General features: G+C 46.2%; 1 long non-coding RNA gene across 6 annotated transcripts in view; it reads left to right on the top strand.

Annotated features, from left to right (window-relative positions):
- LOC147030942 (uncharacterized) overlaps positions 1-9,841 on the top strand; it is a 105,440-nt gene extending 95,599 nt beyond the window's left edge. For all 6 annotated transcript variants that reach the window (XR_015056581.1, XR_015056579.1, XR_015056578.1 and 3 more), the window contains 4 exons: positions 238-387; positions 507-638; positions 7,340-7,512; positions 9,639-9,841. This is a non-coding gene — a long non-coding RNA (uncharacterized LOC147030942). The remainder of the gene's footprint in view (positions 1-237; positions 388-506; positions 639-7,339; positions 7,513-9,638) is intronic.
- Positions 9,842-16,419: the final 6,578 nt, after the last annotated feature.

Genomic DNA, 16,419 nt, shown 5'->3' with positions numbered 1-16,419 from the left:
CCTCTCCGTTTTCATTAAAAACATGAAATGAAGAGGAAATCAAAGAGTTTTAAAATAAATTAAACCAAGAATTTTCACAGAAAGATGTGTTTGCTGATCTAATTGTTGTTGAATATTCATCGATGGCCCAACTCATTTGGTCTGCATTATGTTCAGACAATTTAAAAAGGGAAAAGATTTCAATGAGCACAGAATCGACTTGTGTTTTTTGGGAAGATCAATTTTTTGTATTTGCAGCTGGATGCACTTCCTGGAGCAAGCTTGCAAGAAGCAGAAGCGACATGGCTGCTCCGACCACTTCTAGAAGTTGCAGGGCCCACTATCTCCACATATCAATGACAAAAAGTCATGAGGATCATATTTTCAAACTGAAAATGTCACTTCCAGGTATTGCCCACAGCTGCAATCTCCTCACATACTACCATTGCACCTTTTTCTACCCCCGTTTCCAGTGTACCACTCCGTTTCTTGCTGCGGTCACATTTACCTTTGAATTTTCTTCACAGCTCAGGGCAAAATGGAAGTTGTGCATCTGTTGGTTGTATTGTCAATTGAGCAGCGCTATGGCCAGCTATACCTGTCAACACAGCTTCGATTGAGGCCATGCTTGCCCCATGTGATCAATTCACATCTTCGATGTACGTCTCATGATTTAATTGTATACTGCCACACCACATGACCCATGTCTTCATCATTTTCACACTGTGTGCACCATTGGTATTGGATGATATGTAGAAAGTTTCACCTGGTGAGGTGAAGCGGTTTCTTCCATGAGCCGAGACCATGTAGATATACAAATAAGTTGGTTCACGATCGCAAGCCAGAGTGACCACTATATTCGTAAGGTCTGTGTCTGTCTGTCTGTCTGCCTGTCTGTGTGTCTGCTGTCCAGAGCATAACTCCGTGGACTTTTATCCGATCTTGATGAAACTTGGTTGTGTGTTCAATATCAATATCTAGTTGTATCGGATTAAAAATCGATCTTCTCTTAGGGAATTGACTGAATGTAATGGGTTCTTTGGTATTTGAATAGCAAAATTAATTATCTAAAATTTGTCGTCCAATTTTTCATTTTCGTCCCAAGGTTGAGGTCGCAAGGTCAAAAACTTAGAAAATTGCGAATTTTGACATAAAAATCATGCAACCGCCCAAACTTTGAGAGCTAGGATGACAATATTTTTTATGCATAATCGTGAGGTCATTCCCCACCGAAAGTCTTGAAACCATTTTGCTCTATCTCGAACACCTTGCCCGTGGCACCCCCTTCAAGTTTGTTTTTACGCTGATTTCATAAAAGTATGGATAATCTGAGGAGTGCGAAATGCCATATTGCCTAGATGACATTATAGTGTTCCTGGAATGTTCCAGAGGAAGTTTTTCACAAAAGGTCATAATCCTTGACCTTTGACCTTTCAAGGCAACAAACGTCAAATTTTCAAAGTTGTGGGAATCGAACCGAGTTTTCGACCTTCTTCGATGAACTAACTCCAATAAGCTATAGCACGTATCCTGTTTCCTTATTTTAATGTCCATAACATTGTTTTGTGACCTTTAAAGGTTATGCAAAGGTCAAATTTTGAAAGTTGTTGAACAAAACTGGGTTTTCGACATTTTGCAGCTGTTGATTGAAGGCCACTATAATTAATTATAACTTGGTAAAAAATTATCACATTGTCTCATCCTTGACTTCTGAAACAATCTACATCATCAAATACCGCTCATGAACCATTGTAGTCTTCAGACTTGTTGTTGTTGTTGTTGTACTGCAAAACGGCATACCTCGAAGGCAATAGCACCCAACATACAGTGATCCCCAAGCAGTTTTATTCATGAGTATTCATGTGGTTAGTCCTCCCCTCATGTCTCGTGGGTTAACGGGACAAAGTGCGTTGCGTGGGTCTCGTAGTTAGGTCCAATAAATATCCCAACTCTTTCCTATACTCTGACCCTTCCCTTTTTGCCATAGTACACAACATGCATGGAAGCACACACGCCATTCAATGGGAAATTGTTAAAAAGCACACCGCGATTCCTTCCGTGCCTCGGATCATCCCCATCTCTGCTGCAAACGAAACAACCCGCACACTAGAATTCCCGTGGCATTATTTAATTCAAATCTGCATGCCAATTCCCAACCGGCATCTCATCTTACTCCACAACTCGCTCATCAAATCTCACCACTTTGACCACAAACGCCTCCCGCACACGGGAAAAATATTACCGCTCTCCCTCGTACCTCTGCATCGCTACAATTCGCTACTCTATTTTGAGGCACACCATGCGTCAGAGTGTGCTTGGTCCCACGCGATGCTCAACTATGCAAGAGACGCGAATAGCTCCACCGCATCTCGCCGGGAACGTCCCGGGTGAGCGTCCGGAATTGATACAGCCCTCATCCAGTCGTCAGACCACGGCAAGATCGAGGTCAACGAGGAAGGGTTCGGGTCCCGGGTGTGCATCAGAAGGGCGATCCGGGAGTTTGGTTCGGGTCCCGGGTGTGCATTTTGGCTCGTAAAAGAGCCCGTGGGTTGCGGAGAAAGCCCCCTGCCATCTGATATTCAGACTGCACTTCGTGCACATTAAGGGCCGGGGTTCCGGCTTGGGGAGCTTGCCCCATGTTAAGTCAGGAGCTCCGAGCCGTGCCGGAGCTGGGAGGCATCTGGGCTGGTTTCCGGTCCCAGAGCTTGGCAGGGCGTGGCAGGACCGCTGTGGCCCAATTGAGGTGCAGAATTTGGTCCACAGTGCGTCGCTTTCCGTTTCTCACCCCACCCTTCGCCTGGGGCTTTTAAAAGGGGTAGCGTAGAGTCGTTCGAGCCTCTTATTCAGAACACTATTTGTGTCCGATTGCCGTCCAGAATGCGCTTCTTCTTCGAGAACATCTTCTTCCTCGAGAACCTGATCCGAGGTGACTGCCATCCGTCGACACTCCCTGCCTTGCTGTCGATGTCCTGCCAGCCATGCGCAGACAGACGAACCAGTGCGGAGCGCACGTTGCCACGAGCCCCGGCAAACAAATAAGCAAGATATAATGTGCCAAATCACGAGGTGGGAACGCTCAGGCGGAGCATCCCAAAGAGGTTCATGCTTCACATCAGACCTTTAAATGGTGAGGTTCGGGATCTTTCTCCTCATGCATCTATTCTCCTCCCCCTCTCGATCCACCCCTCTTTCGTGTCTTCTGCGGATGCACAAAGAAGAATGTTACTGACTCGCTATCCCATTTTCCTCTGGCATGATACCGCAGCACTAATGTCGCCTACATCGCACCTCCTCACTCACACACTGTACACACCAATATCTTTCCAACTACCCTTTCTGAAGCGTTCTCGTCCACGTTGGTCAGCTGACTGTGCCAGGTATTTGGAGGGCGCTCAACCATTCCTTTCTCTCTTGGCTCTCTAACTGTGTGTGTGTGTGTGTGTGTGTGTGTGTGTGTGTGTGTGTGTGTGTGTGTGTGTGTGTGTGTGTGTGTGTGTGTGTGTGTGTGTGTGTGTGTGTGTGTGTGTGTGTGTGTGTGTGTGATGGCACCTGTCCTCGGTGAAGCAATATTGAAGAAGAAAGTCGGGATAATCCTTCTCTGTGTCTCTTTTGAAAGTTCCCTTTGGTCGCACTCCACAAATTCCTTGCAATCCACTGCTATACGTAAAATAAACCCCAGTCTCTGCACCAAATACTTTTCCTCGCTCGATTGTAAATACATGTGTTATATAGAAATGTTCCCAGCTCGTTTTTGTGTTTTCTTTCATTGGTCTCGCACAGCCTGCACCCTAGTTTAGCTGTTATTCCCCAACGATTTGTTTCCAAGCCGGTACGTGCTTGACACTTCCGCTCGGCTGCATCTGATCTGGTAAGGTGATCATGGTGAGCAAGTGCGTTCCGAGGGCGTGTTCCCCAGTAATTAGATCACGTGAGCTCGAGGTAAACGGTATTAATTAGACAGAGGACCCAAATTCATGTGGTCAACTTATTAGCGTTCGTGGTCGATTAGCGACCCGCCAAGTCACAGTTATTCTTGTGTAATAGCCTGCGATTCCGGAGAGTCTGGTGGGAACGCCCCCGACCCCAGGTCTGCAACAATCTTTATATATATATATATATATATATATATATATATATATATATATATATATATATATATATATATATATATATATATATATATATATGTATGTAAACATACATATTGTTAAGGATTCAGCGGTGGCGGGGCTCGCACCCTACTCTTGACAGCCAAATGTTAAAGATTCGGTGTAACTTAAGAGTACCGCTGTCTCCAGGGTTATAACGCCGGCTAGCTCGGCATAAGTCTCGGGTTATGCGCCTTAGATCACAATACCAAAATACACCTGTGCCTTGCCAGCTGGGGAAATAGACCCCAGCTACAGACTGGATTTGTTAGAGACCGAGCGGAGTGTGCCATTCCATAGCACGTTTGGGTTTTGTATACAAAATCGAACAATTGTTCCTTAGCACGGCACAAACAAACTCAATCGCGGAAACTTTCAGATGAATCAGCCAGATTTATTGGGGACACATCGGGGAACACAACACAAGCAAAGCATTCACGACAATGTTATAATTAATCTATAACCGACTCTTAATTAGGGAGCTACGGATTACAGGTTTCGAAGGGAACAGGAACGGGATAAACCTTAGACAACATGCAGACAAGACACAGAGTACTTGGTGATGCCTCATGGACAAGAGGAAAGTGTCAAAGGCACGAATGCGGCTCATGACAAGCCGATGTCAACGGATTTGAGCGCCCAAGCTCAAACACGCCATGTGGCAAAATGGCGGCGGCGTCCTTTCGTTGTCACCCCTGCTCACGCACCAGCCTCGGCGCGTTCGGACCCCACGAGGTCGACGGCACAAGACGAAAGATCTATGGTATGCTCCAGCTGGCTCTTCACAAGGTCCAGTATACAAGTCCGGGCCTGGCCTGTTCACCAGATCAGGCCAAATCGGGGTGTTGGGCTCCGCAGGCGGATCGACGGGATTACATGACGTGTCGAGCCGTGTAGTGAGTAGGGACAGTCAGAGGCTCCGTCACTGGATTCCGGATGAACCTGTCGAGGACCTCCTCATAAAAGTCGATTGCCGACTCCACTCATGCAGTTCCTCCTGTCTCTTTCACGAAGCTCGCCTTTTGGGGCGGCCTTTTACGAGAGCCGATCGCAAAAACCCTCATGCAGTTCCTCCTGCTCTTTCACGATGCTCGCCTTTCGGGGCAGCCTTTTCATGAGAGCCGATCGCAAAAACCCTCATGCAGTTCCTCCTACTGCTGATCGCAGACTCGACTCATGCAGTCCCTTCCTTGCCTTTCTTGGGGCTCGCTATTTTTGGACCCTCCCAGGGGACCCGTGACCCAGGGGACCCAGGGGACCAGGGGACCCGTGATTGGTCCATCGCTCGAGATTGCCGCTGCCTCCACCAATCGGCTGCCGACACTCTCGCCGACCGACACACTCCTAGCACTGGGCAGGGCTAGTTCAGAGAGGGGAAGGAAAAATAAGCAAGGCGCCTCCCGGTCCACCACCACTGTACGAACCCTGGACAGCCTGCTATACCTCCCGACACACATGTAACGTCCAATTACCGAACAACCTGACTAAACATGCATTTAAGGGGGAATCTGGGATAATCCTATATTTAATAACACACTTCGGGCCATTTCCGCAACAATATATATGTATGAATATACATGTGCATATACATATACATATTGTTACGGCCACAGGTACCGAGTGTAATATGAGGGGGTTAATCATCGTTTCGCCTCGGAAGAACTGGACCTGGGGCCACCGCTCTCAGTAAACTTTGTGGTGTGGTGGGTTGCTTAACAACCAAGAATGCCAATCAGTAAACAAGTTCCAGTGTCCACCGTCCCATTTGCCGTTGAATTTGAGGTCACGTGGCCTCCTGACCGGGCAACGCGCCCTCGGCGATGCACAAATCTTATCTTGATTAGATCTTAAGTAATGCGGCCGAGCTTTTACCACTGGTGCATGCTGACAATGACGGGTTAATTATTTTGGGAATTATCTCCCAGTCTGTCTCGGTTTGGACGATGCTGGATCAATGGAAGGAAATGACAATCACGGACAGGTTGAAACGTCAACAAGGAATTTATTATTGAAAAAAATTAATAAACTGAAGAACTTTTTATTTCCTTGTCGATTAAATGGATGAATTCAAATCAATCAAATGTTCAATGAACAAAATAATCTCAAACAAATAAAAAAAATTAAACAAGAATTGATAGAAAAATAGACAAAGAGCAGATGGTTCTCACTCTGCCTCACTTAACAAATACGAGGCATGAGTACCCAGCAGATCATTCAGGGGGGAATAGAAGTCCGGTCTCGGTTTACCAAGGCAGAAGTCATCATGCGTTAATAACCCAAAATTTGCTCAAAAATATGTTACTAAAACAAAAATAACCCAAAATGTGTGAGCGTGCCTTGGTCTGCTGCCAGCACCCCGCCTCGCTGTGCACCCACCCGAAAACAGGCTCGAACACCAAACGACGTCACCCCCAGGAACCTGGAACGTCAAGAATCAGGTACACCAAGAGCCAGGTACCGGGTAGAACCAGCAGGAATTGTCCAACTGTCTCCAACCGTAAGGAGCTGTCAGAGCTGTCACCAACCATCAGGAATGCGATCCTTCCATCTGTTTTATGGGTGACCAGTGTGGGCGGAGCCTCAAGCAGACTTAAGCCAAATCCAGCTTGTCTATTGGCGCATCGCTGCACGTGACCTCCAACCGTCAATTCTCACGCTCATTCTCTCCTCACCATCGAACGAGATGCCTCTCCCAATTAACACAGGCCTGGCTTACGACGCCATGTTCGGGGTGCTGTATGAACGCCAGAAAGCAGCCATTTGCCGGAACAACCAAGCGATATCTGAAAAAGTTGATTACGGGTTCACATGAAATTTGGTGGGCAGGTTGGGTGTGTGATAAGGACGAACTGGTTAGATTTTGGTGAAGATCCGGATTCGACCACTCGAATTTTAAAAGTGATTCTTCACCATTACAAGAGAAGGCCAAAAATGATATGTAGCACAATATTTCAAAGATGTGTTGGGCCCGATATGTTCTTTGGATCAGGCATTACATGGCGGAGGTATGTGCTCCACCAAGTGCCCTTCTTGTTTCAATTTGGTATTATTTTGGGATGTGGATATGACACAGGCATAATGTTGCCAAATAGTATTTATTTAATTGCCAAACAACAAACGAGCAGCTTGCAACCAAATGCTGTTCATTGATTAGAAATTGTGCTTTCCCCTCCTGTGTCTTGTAACTGTATTTTACGAATTTTATTCCTCAGTGCCCCTGAAGAAGTTGACCTTGGATGATCCACGTCATGAAAAACACTTGTTCCATTCATTCATCACCACTTCAACATTGTGTTGCACATGTGCAAAAACTTTATTGTGCGAAGCATTGTCTGTCATCAATGAAGTGTATAAGTTTTCATCATGACAACACCGGCTTGTGAAGGCAAGTCCACTGTTTTGATTGTTTTTCATATTCCGGTTTTCGTTTCTGTTGATGGTCTGCTTTTTTGCACATCAAGGAATGCACGCAGAACTGCATTGATGAACTTGTAACTGTAATGAGTAGGAATTCCATGATTAGTTTTGTGTTGTTAATAGCACGAAAGTGGAATTTTAATTTAAAAAACGTCCAGTCATAAGCCTTCAAAACAGAGGACTTGGGGTTTAGGGGAAAGGCAAATGAGGGAGGATGGAGGAATCTAATAAATAAGATTCATCGGATGTCTGTCTGTCCACATTTTTTGCAAGGACTGCTGGACCGCCCACCATCAATTTTGGCACACAACTAATATCGATCTGGTGATTGTCCTCATGTTATTTTCATCAACCACCTGAGCATTTAAAGATCACTTTTCTGGCTTTTTCATTTATATGCAATCTCATTGGTTAACACATGTCACGTGACATATACTGTGGCCAAAGGCCAGCACACCTAATTTGTCGAGCTGTGTCCTTCACCCATTGGCTGACTGCACAGCTGGCCTGACTCCACGCACAATTGTAACCTAACGAAATAAATAATACGTTCACCATTTTTGTGCTACGGTAAGCCAAAGCTATCTACTGCGGTAAGTGGTTCACAGTACGTTACTATTCACAATCGCGTCCCTTCAAGATGTATCCACTATAAATGGATGAGGGGTGTGTGTGTGTGTGTGTGTGTGTGTGTGTGTGTGTGTGTGTGTGTGTGTGTGTGTGTGTGTGTGTGTGTGTGTGTGTGTGTGTGTGTGTGTGTGTGTGTGTGTGTGTGTGTGTGTGTCTGTGTGTGTGCACGCGTGCGTGTCAGAAGTTTTTGTTTATTGATTACGTTCATCTATTCATAAATTTCACACCATTAGAATTTAGTCCACTGAGACCTCTTCGAACTTTGAAGACATTTTAAGACCCCTTAAGTCCCAAAAACACAGTACTCAAAAGACTCCAAGGACTGTAGATCCTGTAGACCCTTTAAAACTCGACAATACCACAAAAAACCCGTTAGAATTGCCATGTTTTCAACACACGTCATGTTAAGGTATATAAAGCAGCTTAATATGTCCTACCACGGCAAGGCGTTTGAATTTTAAAATATATTTTTGTCCACTGGTGGTTTAAAAATAGTATAACTTTTGTATAACTCTGTAAAGGATAAATTTGCTTTCAGAAATGGAACTTTACAATGCTCGTGCTTTCTGCCTCCCTCACATTTCAAAAGAGTAAAACATTTCAATGTCAAATATTTCCACTGGAGCATTTGAGAACGTAAGACTTTGTATTCTCTTGCGAAAGTGAAGTTTAAGAGGGAGTAAGTTTTAGCAAGCGATCAGTAAAGATAAATATCATGTTGCAAGCTGTGCACGTGCACACAAGACATGTTTCAGGCCTCTGGCTTCACGGCTCGTACAAAGAATTACGTGGGCTTCATTTATTTAAACTGCTCACAATTCTTCAATGTTTTTTTCTTTACTGAAAGGTCCAAACAGATGTATTCAATAAAAATCACTCCTGCACCTGTTTGTCTGTCTGTGAGTCGGATATCTCAAAACATTATTGATGGATTTGGATGAAACTTGGTGGATAGGTTGGGTGTGTGAGGAGGACTAATTGATTCGATTTTGGTGAAGATGTAGATCCGGATATGAAAATTTCTTAATTTATTCTTCACCATTGAGAGACAGGGTCAAAAACGATAAATAACATGATGTTTCAAAAAGTTGTGGACAGATTATGATAAAAGTAGGTGGATGAGTTGGGAAGGTGACAAGCATCTGCTGACCTCTCCATAATTATTTGCTGTGGCTTTTCTGTGGGATGGAATACCAGAGACCTTAAACTTGAGACTTTTTGTGCTTTTGGTTTTAGAAATTTTAGAAATTTTTGGAGAAATTTTTTGGTTTTAATGGAAAGTTGTACCTGAGTTATTGTGGCCTGGTTGGTGTAACAGAAGTTTTGTGACATCTCTCTTGAGAATTCTTGTGTTGACTTCCTTTAATGATTCGAAAATCAGTTTGTAAAACGTTTTTGTTGTTTGTGCATTGCACATTTTGTGATGTGAAAAGATTCATTGTGGATTTGTTGCTTTGGCCACAGATTATGCGGCTTGAAGAAGAACTGCAACGTTGTCAGCAGCGTGAGACCGAGCTCAAAAACAAGCTCTCTTCATTGCTGAATCGGCCAGAGCCGATCGAGATTGCCAAAGGTGTTGATGTAAGCTCCAACAAAGAGTTGACATTTGAAGAATACTTGTGTGCTTGCTTTGTTTCATGCTGACTGAAATAAAGAAGTACATTAAATCACAATTGCAAATGTTTTATAATTTGCACGTCACACTGCAGGTACAGGTGTAATTATATAAATGTGTGCGTCAACACACACACACTCCATCTGGCATCGTTCACGGTCACTGCAGTGTGGGTGGTGGGTGGTTACACCTACTATTGGTCTGGTCGCTCTGATGGTTACCATACCCAAGGAGTTGCTGTAGCTGTGTCCAATAAGCTGACCCCAATGATAATTGAGGTAACACCGGTCAACGAGCGTATTATGAGATTAAGGATTCGTCACTCCTTAGGTGTTATTTCCCTGGTCTCTCTATATGCTCCAACTAAGGTGACTGATCTCACTGTGATGGATGCATTCTATGCCACGCTCGAGTCTGTGGTTGATCAGTGCCCCAGACGAGATACACTTCTAGTCTTGGGGGATTTCAATGTATCGACTGGAACTGAAAGGGATGGTTATGAGGTGTGTGTTGGTCCCCATGGGTCAGGAACTATGAACCAGAATAGCACTAAGTTCCTTGACTTTGCAAGAAGTCATGGACTTAGGGTGGCTGGTTCATGGTTTCAGCGCCCACAAGCTCATCGCTGGACTTGGTATTCCAACGCTGGCGGTGTGGCAAAGGAGATTGACCATGTCCTCATTGACGGTCGTTGGAGGATGATCCAGAACTGCAGGGTCTACCGGAGTGCTCAGTTCCTCAATACTGACCACAGGCTTGTTGTAGCAACTCTAAAGCTGCACCTTAAATCCTGGAGAATGGTACCATCCCAGCCTAGGCTGGATGTTGCCAAGCTCAGGGATGAGAGAGTAGCTGAGGAGTTTGCGAACAGGCTGAGTGGACACTTGGGGGTCTGGGTGCTTTGGGGGGTCCTGAAGAGTTGTGGAGCGCCTTCAAGACCACCGTCCTTGATGTTGCCGGTGGATGTCTTGGAACTCACCGCAGGGCAAAGAAGAATTTTGTCTCTCGAGGGACACTGGATACCATTGACCAGAGTCGCAGGGCCAGGCTGAATGGCAGAGCTGAGCTGTTCAGGGAGCTGAGGCGTAAAACTGTACGTGCACTGAGGGTGGACAAGGAGGCCTATGTGCGAGGAATCTGTGAGGGGGTAGAGCATCACCTGTGGACAGGTGATTCTCGTCCCGCTTACAGGGGAATTCGCGCATTACGTTCATCCAAGCCCATCCCTCGGAGCACTGCAGTTCGAGCAGAGAGTGGTAGGCTCTTGACAGAGGAGTCTGAAGTGAAGGCCCGCTGGGCCGGTTACTTTGAGCGGTTGTACCAGGCTGATCCCCCAACTGTCGAGTTGAACGTCAAGGGTGTTACAATCCCTGTTGCTGACCCTCGAATCAACTGTGGTCCACCTTCGCTTGTGGAAACACGGGCTGCGGTGAACCAGTTGAAACGGGGCAAAGCTCCAGGGATCTGTGGCATCCATGCCGAACTTCTCAAGGCTGGTGGAAATGCTGCACTCGTGTCGTTGCATGCAGTTTTGTGCTCTGCCTGGAACACAGGCATCATCCCAACTGACTGGAAGAGGGGCCTTGTTGTCCCTCTCTGGAAAGGGAAGGGTGATCGCCAAGACTGCAACAACTACCGAGGGGTGATGCTGCTCTCAGTGCCGGCCAAGGTCTTTGCTCGGATAATTCTTGATAGGGTTCGCCACCATCTGCTTGAGCACCAGCGTCCAGAGCAGTCAGGCTTTACACCAAAGAGGTCAACGATTGACCGTATCCTTGCCCTTCGTGTCCTCACCGAACGCAGACGAGAGTTTCGGCAGGGGCTGCTTGCAGCCTATGTTGATCTCTGTAAAGCGTTCGATTCAGTGAATCAGGATGTCCTCTTGAGGATTCTTGGTCTTCGTGGGGTGCCACCAAAACTGATCGATCTGATGTCTGAACTCTACTCTGGTACTGAGAGTGCTGTGAAGTGTGGTGGTACCATCTCTGACTTATTTCTAGTTGTTACTGGAGTTCCTCAGGGATGTGTACTTGCCCCCACACTTTTCAGCACTTGTATGGACTGGATTTTAGGGAGGATGTCGGAGAGATTAAGTTGCGGTGCATCATTTGGGAATGTCAAGATCTCGGACCTTGATTTTGCAGATGATGCAGTCATCTTTGTGGAGACTTTAGACATCCTCTTGAGGGCCCTCGAGGTGCTGAATGAGGAGTCGGAGCCGTTGGGATTACGGGTTTCTTGGGTCAAAACTAAGATCCAGGCTTTTGGTGACATCTTGGATGCTGCTGTCCTGTCTGTGTCTGTTTGTGGTGAGGATGTTGAGGTCGTGGAGAGATTCACTTACCTTGGCAGTGATATTCATGTCTCTGCTGGCTGCGAGTCAGAGGTCAATAGACGTCTGGGTCGGGCCTGGGGAGTCATGGATTCACTGGATCATGGGGTGTGGCGCTGCCGGTACCTGTGCGGGAGGACGAAAGTCCGAGTCTTCAGGTCCTTGGTACTTCCAGTCTTGCTCTATGGGTGCGAGACTTGGACTCTGACCAAGGATTTGAGACGGAGACTTAATTCCTTTGGTACCAGGTCTCTTCGGAGAATCTTTGGCTATCGCTGGTCGGATTTTGTGTCCAACGAGCGGTTGCTGAGAGAGACTCGGATGAGATTTGTTACCTGCATAGTCCGTGAGCGTCAGTTGCGGCTGTATGGACATGTGGCTCGTTTTCCTGACGCTGATCCTGCTCACCAGATTCTCTCAGCGAGGGAGTCTCATGAGTGGAGGAGGCCAGTGGGCCGACCACGTGCCTCATGGTTGCAACAGGTTGACCATCATCTCAAGGAGATGGGGATGGGCCTGGCATCTGCCTGGGGGATGGCCAGACGGAGGCCCCTGGAGTACCGGCGGAAAGTGGACGCAGCGACGCGCTGTTCTGGCACATGCTCCCATACCTGACCTGACCTGACTGCAGTGTGTTTTTGTCTTTCAACTAAGTTGCAAACACAACTTCTCTTGTCACAGGTTGGATGGGCACTGTGAAGATGGTGAAGCCAAATACGTTGGCCAAACGTCCAAATACTTATTCACACGGCAAACCGAACACCAATGTGCGATAAAGTGACAGGATAAATTGTCCTCGTTTGCGACACACACACACACACACACACACACACACACACACACACACACACACACACACACACACACACACACACACACACACACACACACACACACACACACACACGTTCTCATGCGATCAGGCAGCTATCCTTGACACAGTGTCGTTTAGGGTGAACCGTGAGATTGTCGAGGCCTGGTACTCCTGTAAAAACTCCATCAACCGACACATCGACTTGAACTCACCAGCCTCCGTGAGCAGGGCACAGATTGGCTTGCTTTTGAAAACACCCAGACACAACCCTACGCTTTGGCTTGAATGGTTTCCAGCTTTTTGCGGTTGGTTTTGCACATGTCCCAAAAGGCCTGACTGCCGTCATCCTATTGGGAGCAGATGAGGGTTTTATATAGGAGAAGGAGACTTCCCTGATGAGCTTCCCAAGATGTACCTACAAGACTTCTTCGAAGGTGAAGGCCTTTGGCACATCTGGCGCCAACTGTTTTAGTATGGGGGTTCCAGGTAAGGCGCTGATCGAAAGTAACTCCAAGAAAGGATACATCGGGCGAAGTTTTAATGGAATTACCATCAATTTTTATTCATAAGTCCTTGACCTTCCTTTTACGAGAGAAAAATAAGGAACTTGTACTTGGGTCCAGAAATCGAGAAACTCCATTTTTGGGCCCACTGCTGAATCCTGTAGACCTCCCCCTGGTGGTTTTTTGGCCACAAACTGAAGGTTTCTGCTCCGGGTCCACAGAGGAACATCATCCGCAAATGGAGATATCCTGCTGCGGGACAGTCAAGAGGAGGCAGCATCATCTATCATGATGTTAAAAAGGGTGGGACGAAGACAACTACCTTGGGGGATACCATTGACCATGAGAAACACAGAAGAAAGGGCTTGACCAACTCTCACTTGGAAAGTTCTATTGGATAGGAAATCATGGATTCACCAGAACATTCTGCCATTGATGCCTTGTCTGTGTATCTTGCATAGGAGGCCTTCTTTCCAGACTGAGTCATAGGTCTTGTAGATGTCGAGGAATACTTCTACGAAGGACTCACTATTGCTTAATGCTTGTCTGATGTCATTGACAAGTGAAGCAATGTGATCATTGGTGGAATGACCCTTTCTGAAACCACATTGGTACTTGCACAGTAGGTTGTTCTCCAAAAAGAAGACCAGGCATTGGTTGACCATCTTCTCCATTAATTTGCTGACCACCGAAATGAGAGCAATTGGTCGGTCGGAGCATGGATTAGTTAGAGGGATCTTTCCCAGCTTTGAAGATAGGAATGGCAAAAGTGTTTCCACTCGTGGGGAAGCTTGCCAAAAGACCAGGCCTTGTTAAAAAATTTCAGGAACGCACCCTGCACCTTATCGTCCATTTGCTTGAACACACTGTAGGTTAGGTGGTCAGGACCAGGAGGCCTGTCCTTGATCTTGAAATGGCCAGCTTCATTTCCCAAAATGAAAAGTCCAGGTTGAGTGTGGAGCTCACTTGGCAGGTGTCATTGATGATGGCTCTATGTTGATGGGCGAATTGGCGTTTGTGAGCGATGAGTGTTGGGTTCATGTCATTGCCCCCCATGGGATATGAGAAGAGAGCTCCCAAGGTAGAGGCCTTGTCACCGTTCAGACTGAGGATTTTATTGTTGAAGGTAAGCACAGTGATCGGTCTTCCTCCATCTTTGCTCCCGTTCAAACGTTTCACTCGTCTCCAGATGGTATGAAGAGAGACATCTGGATTTGTGGATGTACAAAAGGAGCACCAAGACGCAATCTTGGCTCACTTGATTGCTCGCTGGGCTTGAGCTCTTCTCCTTTTGAACTCCAAGACATCGAGGACCAACAGGGATTTCCTTACTCTTTTTAAAGCAGAACTCCTCGCCATGATCGCCTGCTTACATTCATCATTCCACCAGGGGACTTGAATTTTCCGACCAACTGAACTTTTGTGTAAGGGTATTGAATCCAGGGCAATGGACTTCATGGTATTGACTAAATTACTGTTAAAATGGTCATTGTCTTCATTGGAATGCCCATTTGTGACTTCCTCAGAGCAGCGGCATGAAAATTGCACCCAGTTGGCCGAAGAAATGTTCCATGAGGGGGATCTGTCCAAATCAACTGGGTCCCCATCCAATTTGAGGCTGGTGATCACCGGAAAGTGATCGCTCCCCAGATTGTCAGAGTGAACATACCATTCACACCTCAGAGCTGCAGAGGAGGAGACAAAGGTAAGGTCAAGAGGAGAGGATTGCCCAGTGGATGGATTGATAATGGTTCCACTACCATCGTTTAGGAGTACCAGGTCAAATTCATCGATGATGTTTTCCATGCATTCTCCATTTCTATCGGTGACATTATAACCCCAAAGAATGTTGTGACTGTTAAAGTCGCCACACCAAAAGACCACCCCTTTGCACTTGCTTTAGACCCCTTGGAGTGTGTTCAAGATCAGGGGTGGGCACAGATTGTAGAGATTTACAATTGTGACAACATGTGTTGCGCTAGGGAGTTTGATGATATTACATTCAAGCTGCGTGTTGCCATCAATTTCTATTAAGGCAACACCAAGCTTGACAAACATCCCACACCCACCTCCATTTCCACTTGCTCGGTCCCTGCGTATAAGGGTGTATCCAGGGATCCTAAATTGGTTGTGGCATTTTCACCAGGTTTCTTGAATACAGATTATATCCAGCTTGGAGATGAGATAGTTGATGTATTTAATAAACTCCAGCCCATGAGCAGTTGAGCTTTTTGCATTCCACAGGATGATTTTCATTCATCAGCAGGGGAATCCTAAGACTGTTTGGAATCCAACCCTCTGCGTTTTTGGCCTGATTGGCTAAATACTTTTTTAATCGTCTTGGAAGTAAACCCCTCCCAGCCCAAATGTTTGATGGCTGCAGTTGAAATAATATTGATTTTCTCCGATCTATTTTTCTCTCGAGCTGTACAGTTTACGAATTCGGTAACAAAACCAATGAATTTCTCTTTTGTAAAATTCATGTTCACATCGGTGATTCTACTCTCAGTTTGGCATTCTGAATCTTTCATCTCCGTCTGAACTCCCACCGATTTAGTTTGTACTTCAACTGGGCCATCGGTTGTGGTCTTGGTACTGAGTACATTTAATGAGGTCTTCAGTTTGGGGACCATCCGGATAGCCTCAGCATAGCATAGTTTCTCCTGCATCTTCACCTGTTGGATCTGGGCAGCTCTATGGAATTTGGGGTATCCTCTGAATGCTGCACTGTGGACCTCACCACAATGAGCACAATACATTTCTTCACTTGTACAGCTTCCGTGTTCGTGCTCTCCATTACATTTGCTGCAGTGCTGCTTGCCCCTGCAGGCTGGAGCAGTGTGGCCAAACTTTTGGTACTTGTAACATCTTAAGGGGGCTGGAATACATTCCCATACAGTGAAGGCTTGATACCCCAAGAAAAGTTTTTGGGGAAGGACTGTGTTGCCGAAGGATAGAACCACCGAGGTGGTGTTGACTTT

The sequence above is a fragment of the Eptatretus burgeri genome, chromosome 3 (assembly GCF_056783735.1).
Source record: "Eptatretus burgeri isolate ZD-2024b chromosome 3, Ebu_testis_v1, whole genome shotgun sequence".
NCBI classification, from domain to species: Eukaryota; Metazoa; Chordata; class Myxini; order Myxiniformes; family Myxinidae; genus Eptatretus; species Eptatretus burgeri.
The sequence above is the reverse complement of the archived record's forward strand: the minus strand, read 5'-3'. Positions and strand labels throughout refer to the sequence as shown.